This window comes from Silurus meridionalis, chromosome 1 (genome assembly GCF_014805685.1).
Source record: "Silurus meridionalis isolate SWU-2019-XX chromosome 1, ASM1480568v1, whole genome shotgun sequence".
NCBI classification, from domain to species: domain Eukaryota; kingdom Metazoa; phylum Chordata; class Actinopteri; order Siluriformes; family Siluridae; genus Silurus; species Silurus meridionalis.
The window spans coordinates 9,158,486-9,167,975 of record NC_060884.1 but is presented as its reverse complement, the minus strand read 5'-3'; positions in this window follow the sequence as shown (position 1 = coordinate 9,167,975).

Sequence of the window (9,490 nt, the reverse complement as noted above, 5' to 3'; positions counted from 1 at the left end):
GGGCAAGTGCATGCTGCTTGTGCAAAAACACTTGGTTCGAAAAACCGCTTTCTCTTCGTCCTAGAAGCCTGAGACTTGCGGAATCGTATTTTCAGCGGTTAAGAAACTCATGCTTGACAGCACACAGAAGGCTTTGCCAAATATGTGCGGTTGTTATGTTTTTGATGAATTATGACTTTCTAAGCCATTTTCATTCACTTATTGCAGATTTTATGAAATTATGATTGTGCATATGAAAATTCATATTTTGAAATAACTAGTATTTATGTAAAAAATATAATTTTTGTACAGAAAATGTGTTATATCAAATCCTATCATTAACATGTAAAATTATCATGTGCAAGTGCATGCTTTCTCTTCGTCCTAGAAGCCTGAGACTTGCGGAATCGCATTTACAGTGTTTAATAAACTCAATCTTGACAGCACTCAGAAGGCTTTGCAAAAATGTTCCGTTGTAACGTTTTTAATGAATTATTACTTTCTAAGCCATTTTCATCAACTTTTTGCAGTTTTTATGAAATTATGATTATGAATATGAAAATTCATATTGTTAAAATAAATATAATATTTAAGTGAAATATATCATATTTTGGTCAGAAAATGATTTGTTTTATCATAAACATGTAAAATTATCATGGGCACGTGCATGCTGCTTGTGCAAAAACGCTTGGTTCGAAAAACCGCTTTCTCTTCGTCCTAGATGCCTGAGACTTGGGGAATCGTATTTTCAGCGGTTAAGAAACTCATTCTTGACAGCACACAGAAAGCTTTGCTAAATATGTGCTGTTGTTAGGTTTTTGATGAATTATGACTTTCTAAAGCATTTTCATCAACTTTTTGCAGTTTTTATGAAATTATGATTGTGAATATGAAAATTCATATTTTTGAAATAACTAGTATTTATGTAAAAAAATATCATATTTGGGCAAGAAAATGTTTTGTTATATCAAATCCTATCATAAACATGTAAAATGATCATGGGCAAGTGCATGCTGCTTGTGCAAAAACACTTGGTTCGAAAAACCGCTTTCTCTTCGTCCTAGAAGCCTGAGACTTGCGGAATCGTATTTTCAGCGGTTAAGAAACTCATGCTTGACAGCACACAGAAGGCTTTGCCAAATATGTGCGGTTGTTATGTTTTTGATGAATTATGACTTTCTAAGCCATTTTCATTCACTTATTGCAGATTTTATGAAATTATGATTGTGCATATAAAAATTCATATTTTGAAATAACTAGTCTTTTTTTTTAAAATATAATTTTTTGTACAGAAAATGTGTTATATCAAATCCTATCATTAACATGTAAAATTATCATGTGCAAGTGCATGCTTTCTCTTCGTCCTAGAAGCCTGAGACTTGCGGAATCGCATTTACAGTGTTTAATAAACTCAATCTTGAGAGCACGATGAAGGCTTCGCAAAAATGTTCCGTTGTAACGTTTTTAATGAATTATGACTTTCTAAGCCATTTTCATTCACTTATTGCAGTTTTTATGAATTTATGATTGTGCATATGAAAATTCATATTTTTGAAATAAATAGTATTTATGTAAAAAAATATCATATTTGGGCATGAAATTGATTTGTTATATCAAATCCTATCATAAATATGTAAAACAAACATGGGCAAGTGCAAGCTGCTTGTGCAAAAAAGCTTGGTTCGAAAAACCGCTTTCTCTTCGTCCTAGAAGCCTGAGACTTGCGGAAACTTATATTCAGCGGTTAAGAAACTCATTCTTGACAGCACTCAGAAGGCTTCGCAAAAATGTTCCGTTGTAACGTTTTTTATGAATTATGACTTTCTAAGCCATTTTCATTCATTTATTGCAGCTTTTATGAAATTATGATTATGAATATGAAAATTCATATTGTTAAAATAAATATAATATTTAAGTGAAATATATCATATTTTGGTCAGAAAATGATTTGTTTTATCATTAACATGTAAAATGATCATTGGCACGTGCATGCTGCTTGTGCAAAAACGCTTGTTTCGAAAAACCGCTTTCTCTTCGTCCTAGAAGCCTGAGACTTGGAATCGTATTTTCAGCGGTTAAGAAACTCATTCTTGACAGCACAGAAGGCTTTGCCAAATATGTGCTGTTGTTGTTTTGATGAATTATGACTTTCTAAGCATTTTCATCACTTTTGCAGTTTTATGAAATTATGATTATGAATATGAAAATTCATATTGTTAAAATAAATATAATATTGAAGTGAAATATATCATATTTTGGTCAGAAAATGTTTTGTTTTATCATAAACATGTAAAATTATCATGGGCAAGTGCATGCTTGTGCAAAACGCTTGGTTCAAAACCGCTTTCTCTTCGTCCTAGAAGCCTGAGACTTGGGAATCGTATTTTCAGCGGTTAAAACTCATTCTTGACAGCACAGAAGGCTTTGCTAAATTTGAGCTGTTAGGTTTTTGATGAATTATGACTTTCTAAAGCATTTTCATCAACTTTTGCAGTTTTATGAAATTATGATTATGAATATGAAAATTCATATTTTAAAATAACTAGTATTTATGTAAAAAATATCATATTTGGGCAGAAAATGTTTTGTTATATCAAATCCTATCATAAACATGTAAAATGATCATGGCACGTGCATGCTGCTTGTGCAAAACGCTTGTTCGAAAAACCGCTTTCTTCGTCCTAGCCTGAGACTTGGAATCGTATTTTCAGCGGTTAAGAAACTCATTCTTGACAGCACATAGAAGGCTTTGCCAAATATGTGCTGTTGTTATGTTTTTATGAATTATGACTTTCTAAGCATTTTCATCAACTTTTGCAGTTTTATGAATTATGACTTTCTAAGCCATTTTCATTCATTTTGCAGTTTTATGAATTATGACTTTCTAAGCATTTTCATCAACTTTTGCAGTTTTATGAATTATGACTTTCTAAACCATTTTCATCAACTTTTTATGAATTATGACTTTCTAAACCATTTTCATCAACTTTTGCAGTTTTATGAATTATGATTGTGCATATGAAAATTCATATTTTAAAATATCATTTTTGTACAGAAAATGTGTTATATCATGTCCTATCATTAACATGTAAAATTATCATGGGCAATTGCATGCTTTCTCTTCGTCCTAGAAGCCTGAGACTTGCGGAATCGCATTTTCAGTGTTAATAAACTCATTCTTGACAGCACAGAAGGCTTTGCAAAATGTTGTTGTTAGTTTTTAATGACTTATAACTTTCTAAGCCATTTTCATCAACTTTTTTTATGACATTATGATTATGAATATGAAAATTTATATTGTTAAAATAAATATAAAATTTAAGTGAAATATATCATATTTGGGCAGAAAATGATTTGTTTGATCATAAACATGTAAAATTATCATGGGCAGTGCATGCTGCTTGTGCAAAACGCTTGGTTCGAAAAACCGCTTTCTCTCGTCCTAGAAGCCTGAGACTTGCGGAATCGTATTTTCAGCGGTTAAGAAACTCATTCTTGACAGCACACAGAAGGCTTTGCTAAATATGTGCTGTTGTTAGGTTTTGATGAATTATGACTTTCTAAGCATTTTCATCAACTTTTGCAGTTTTATGAAATTATGATTGTGAATATGAAAATTCATATTTTGAAATAACTATATTTATGTAAAAAATATCATATTTGGGCAGAAAATGTTTTGTTATATCAAATCTATCATAAACATGTAAAATGATCATGGGCAAGTGCATGCTGCTTGTGCAAAACGCTTGGTTCGAAAAACCGCTTTCTCTTGTCCTAGAAGCCTGAGACTTGCGGAATCGCATTTACAGTGTTTAATAAACTCATTCTTGACAGCACAGAAGGCTTTGCTAATAATGTGCTGTTGTTAGGTGTTTAATGAATTATGACTTTCTAAGCCATTTTCATTCACTTATTGCAGTTTTATGAATTATGATTGTGCATATGAAAATTCATATTTTAAAATAAATAGTATTTATGAAAAAATATCATATTTGGGCAGAAAATGATTTGTTATATCAAATCCTATCATAAATATGTAAAACAAACATGGGCAAGTGCATGCTGCTTGTGCAAAACGCTTGGTTCAAAAACCGCTTTCTCTTCGTCCTAGAAGCCTGAGACTTGCGGAAACTTATATTCAGCGGTTAAGAAACTCATTCTTGACAGCACACAGAAGGCTTTGCCAAATATGTGCTGTTGTTAGGTGTTTAATGAATTATGACTTTCTAAGCCATTTTCATTCACTTTTGCAGTTTTATGAAATTATGATTGTGAATATGAAAATTCATATTTTGAAATAACTAGTATTTATGTAAAAATATCATATTTGGGCAGAAAATGTTTTGTTATATCAAATCCTATCATAAATATGTAAAACAAACATGGGCAAGTGCATGCTTGTGCAAAACGCTTGGTTCGAAAAACCGCTTTCTCTTGTCCTAGAAGCCTGAGACTTGGAATCGTATTTTCAGCGGTTAAGAAACTCATTTTGACAGCACACAGAAGGCTTTGCCAAATATGTGCTGTTGTTATGTTTTTATGAATTATGACTTTCTAAGCCATTTTCATTCACTTATTGCAGTTTTATGAAATTATGATTGTGATATGAAAATTCATATTTTGAAATAACTAGTATTTATGTAAAAATATCATATTTTGGTCAGAAAATGTTTTGTTATATCAAATCCTTTCATTAACATGTAAAATTATCATGTGCAACTGCATGCTTTCTCCTCGTCCTAGAAGCCTGAGATTTGCGGAATCGCATTTACAGTGTTTAATAAACTCATTCTTGACAGCACACAGAAGGCTTTGCTAATAATGTGCTGTTGTTAGTGTTTAATGAATTATGACTTTCTAAGCCATTTTCATTCACTTATTGCAGTTTTTATGAATTTATGATTGTGCATATGAAAATTCATATTTTTAAAATAAATAGTATTTATGAAAAAAATATCATATTTGGGCATGAAATTGATTTGTTATATCAAATCCTATCATAAATATGTAAAACAAACATGGGCAAGTGCATGCTGCTTGTGCAAAAACGCTTGGTTCGAAAAACCGCTTTCTCTTCGTCCTAGAAGCCTGAGACTTGCGGAATCGTATTTTCAGCGGTTAAGAAACTCATTTTTGACAGCACACAGAAGGCTTTGCCAAATATGTGCTGTTGTTATGTTTTTATGAATTATGACTTTCTAAGCCATTTTCATTCATTTATAGCAGCTTTTATGAAATTATGATTGTGAATATGAAAATTCATATTGTTAAAATAAATATAATATTTAAGTGAAATATATCATATTTTGGTCAGAAAATGATTTGTTTTATCATTAACATGTAAAATGATCATGGCAAGTGCATGCTTGTGCAAAACGCTTGGTTCAAAAACCGCTTTCTTCGTCCTAGAAGCCTGAGACTTGGAATCGTATTTTCAGCGGTTAAGAAACTCATTCTTGACAGCACACAGAAGGCTTTGCCAAATATGTGCTGTTGTTAGGTGTTTAATGAATTCTGACTTTCTAAGCTATTTTCATCTACTTTTTGCAGTTTTTATGTAATTATGATTATGAATATGAAAATTCATATTTTTAAAATAAATATAATAATTAAGCGAAATATATCATGTTTTGGTCAGAAAAAGTTTTGTTTTATCATAAACATGTAAAATTATCATGGGCACGTGCATGCTGCTTGTGCAAAAATGCTTGGTTCGAAAAACCGCTTTCTCTTCGTCCTAGAAGCCTGAGACTTGCAGAATCGTATTTACAGCGGTTAAGAAACTCATTCTTGACAGCACATAGAAGGCTTTGCCAAATATGTGCTGTTGTTAGGTGTTTAATGAATTATGACTTTCTAAGCCATTTTCATCTACTTTTTGCAGTTTTTATGTAATCATGATTATGAATATGAAAATTCATATTGTTAAAATACAAATATTTAAGGGAAATATATCATATTTTGGTCAGAAAATGATTTATCATAAACATGTAAAATTATCATGGGCATGTGCATAGTGCTTGTGCAAAAACGCTTGGTTCGAAAAACCGCTTTCTCTTCGTCCTAGAAGCCTGAGACTTGCGGAATCGTATTTTCAGCGGTTAAGAAATTCATTCTTGACAGCACACAGAAGGCTTTGCTAATAATGTGCTGTTGTTAGGTTTCTGATGAATTATGACTTTCTAAAGCATTTTCATCAACTTTTTGCAGTTTTTATGAAATTATGATTGTGAATATGAAAATTCATATTTTTGAAATAACTAGTATATATCATATTTGGCAAGAAAATGTTTTGTTATATCAAATCCTATCATAAACATGTAAAATGATCATGGGCAAGTGCATGCTGCTTGTGCAAAAACGCTTGGTTCGAAAAACCGCTTTCTCTTCGTCCTAGAAGCCTGAGACTTGGAATCGTATTTTCAGCGGTTAAGAAACTCATTCTTGACAGCACACAGAAGGCTTTGCCAAATATGTGCTGTTGTTATGTTTAATGAATTATGACTTTCTAAGCCATTTTCATCAACTTTTGCAGTTTTATGAATTATGACTTTCTAAGCCATTTTCATTCACTTATTGCAGTTTTATGAATTATGATTATGAATATGAAAATTCATATTGTTAAAATACAAATATTTAAGGAAATATATCATATTTTGGTCAGAAAATGTTTTGTTATATCAAATCCTATCATAAACATGTAAAATTATCATGGGCATGTGCATAGTGCTTGTGCAAAAACGCTTGGTTCGAAAAACCGCTTTCTCTTCGTCCTAGAAGCCTGAGACTTGGAATCGTATTTTCAGCGGTTAAGAAACTCATTCTTGACAGCACACAGAAGGCTTTGCCAAATATGTGCTGTTGTTAGGTTTTGATGAATTATGACTTTCTAAGCCATTTTCATCAACTTTTGCAGTTTTATGAAATTATGATTATGAATATGAAAATTCATATTTTGAAATAACTAGTATCATATCATATTTGGCCAAGAAAATGTTTTGATATATCAAATCCTTTCATAAACATGTAAAATGATCATGGGCAAGTGCATGCTGCTTGTGCAAAACGCTTGGTTCGAAAACCGCTTTCTCTTCGTCCTAGAAGCCTGAGACTTGGAATCGTATTTTCAGCGGTTAAGAAACTCATTCTTGACAGCACACAGAAGGCTTTGCCAAATATGTGCTGTTGTTAGGTTTTGATGAATTATGACTTTCTAAACCATTTTCATCAACTTTTTGCAGTTTTTATGAAATTATGATTGTGAATATGAAAATTCATATTTTTGAAATAACTAGTATCATATCATATTTGGCCAAGAAAATGTTTTGATATATCAAATCCTATCATAAACATGTAAAATGATCATGGGCAAGTGCATGCTGCTTGTGCAAAACGCTTGGTTCGAAAACCGCTTTCTTCGTCCTAGAAGCCTGAGACTTGCGGAATCGTATTTTCAGCGGTTAAGAAACTCATTCTTGACAGCACACAGAAGGCTTTGCCAAATATGTGCTGTTGTTAGGTTTTGATGAATTATGACTTTCTAAGCCATTTTCATCAACTTTTGCAGTTTTATGAAATTATGATTGTGAATATGAAAATTCATATTTTGAAATAACTAGTATCATATCATATTTGGCCAAGAAAATGTTTTGATATATCAAATCCTATCATAAACATGTAAAATGATCATGGGCAAGTGCATGCTGCTTGTGCAAAACGCTTGGTTCGAAAACCGCTTTCTTCGTCCTAGAAGCCTGAGACTTGGAATCGTATTTTCAGCGGTTAAGAAACTCATTCTTGACAGCACACAGAAGGCTTTGCCAAATATGTGCTGTTGTTAGGTTTTGATGAATTATGACTTTCTAAGCCATTTTCATCAACTTTTGCAGTTTTATGAAATTATGATTGTGAATATGAAAATTCATATTTTTGAAATAACTAGTATCATATCATATTTGGCCAAGAAAATGTTTTGATATATCAAATCCTTTCATAAACATGTAAAATGATCATGGGCAAGTGCATGCTGCTTGTGCAAAAACGCTTGGTTCGAAAACCGCTTTCTTCGTCCTAGAAGCCTGAGACTTGGAATCGTATTTTCAGCGGTTAAGAAACTCATTCTTGACAGCACACAGAAAGCTTTGCTAAATATGTGCTGTTGTTAGGTTCTTCATGAATTATGACTTTCTAAACCATTTTCATCAACTTTTTGCAGTTTTTATGAAATTATGATTGTGAATATGAAAATTCATATTTTTGAAATAACTAGTATCATATCATATTTGGCCAAGAAAATGTTTTGATATATCAAATCCTTTCATAAACATGTAAAATGATCATGGGCAAGTGCATGCTGCTTGTGCAAAAACGCATGGTTCGAAAAACCGCTTTCTCTTCGTCCTAGAAGCCTGAGACTTGCGGAATCGTATTTTCAGCGGTTAAGAAACTCATTCTTGACAGCACACAGAAGGCATTGCCAAAAATGTGCAAATCTTTTTTTATTTATGCACATAAAGAAGACTCTTAGGCGAGAGAGACAATGGAACAGTGGGTAATTTAGTCCAACAACAAAAAATTTCTCTCTCTCTTCCTAAGTTATACATACAATCATGAATGTGAGCATCATGAACAGGAGAAAATAAGAAAAAAATTAAACAAAATAAAAATAAAAGATTTGCACATGAGTACATTAACACTCTCAAAGATATATGTTCTTCTTTTTCCATAGTAAGAGACTGGGTGTTTTTCTTTGTTTGTTAAAAAGGAAAAATTTAGAATTTCTGTTTACATTTTGTATTTGTAAATGTTGATTTTTCAATAAAAGAATTGAAAAAAAAAAAAAAAAGATTTTTGTATATGAAACAGACCTGATGTAAAAAACGTTTTCTAAATTGTTTCAGATTTTAAGGCTTTGTAGAACTAAAGGATTGGAGGAGTAATTGGATGTCTTCAATGCTAATGAAGAGCATAATAAAGCCTGCAGAGGCACATGAGTACATTAACACTCTCAAAGATATATGTTCTTCTTTTCCATAGTAAGAGACTGGGTGTTTTTCTTTGTTTGTTAAAAAGGAAAAATTTAGAATTTCTGTTTACATTTTGTATTTGTAAATGTTGATTTTCAATAAAAGAATTGAAAAAAAAAAAAAAGATTTTTGTATATAGGAAACAGACCTGATGCCGCCTAAAAGTTTTCTAAATTGTTTCAGATTTTAAGGCTTTGTAGAACTAAAGGATTGGAGGAGTAATTGGATGTCTTCAATGCTAATGAAGAGCATAATAAAGCCTGCAGAGGCACATGAGTACATTAACACTCTCAAAGATATATGTTCTTCTTTTTCCATAGTAAGAGACTGGGTGTTTTTCTTCAAGGTGTCGATCTTCCTGTTGTTGATACGGTCTCTGTAAGAGACTTGGACTCTCCACTATCTCTTGAAAAAATCAGAGCTTCAATAAAGGCGATGCAGTCTAATAAAGCCCCAGGCCCAGATGGTTTTCCAGTTGAGTTTTT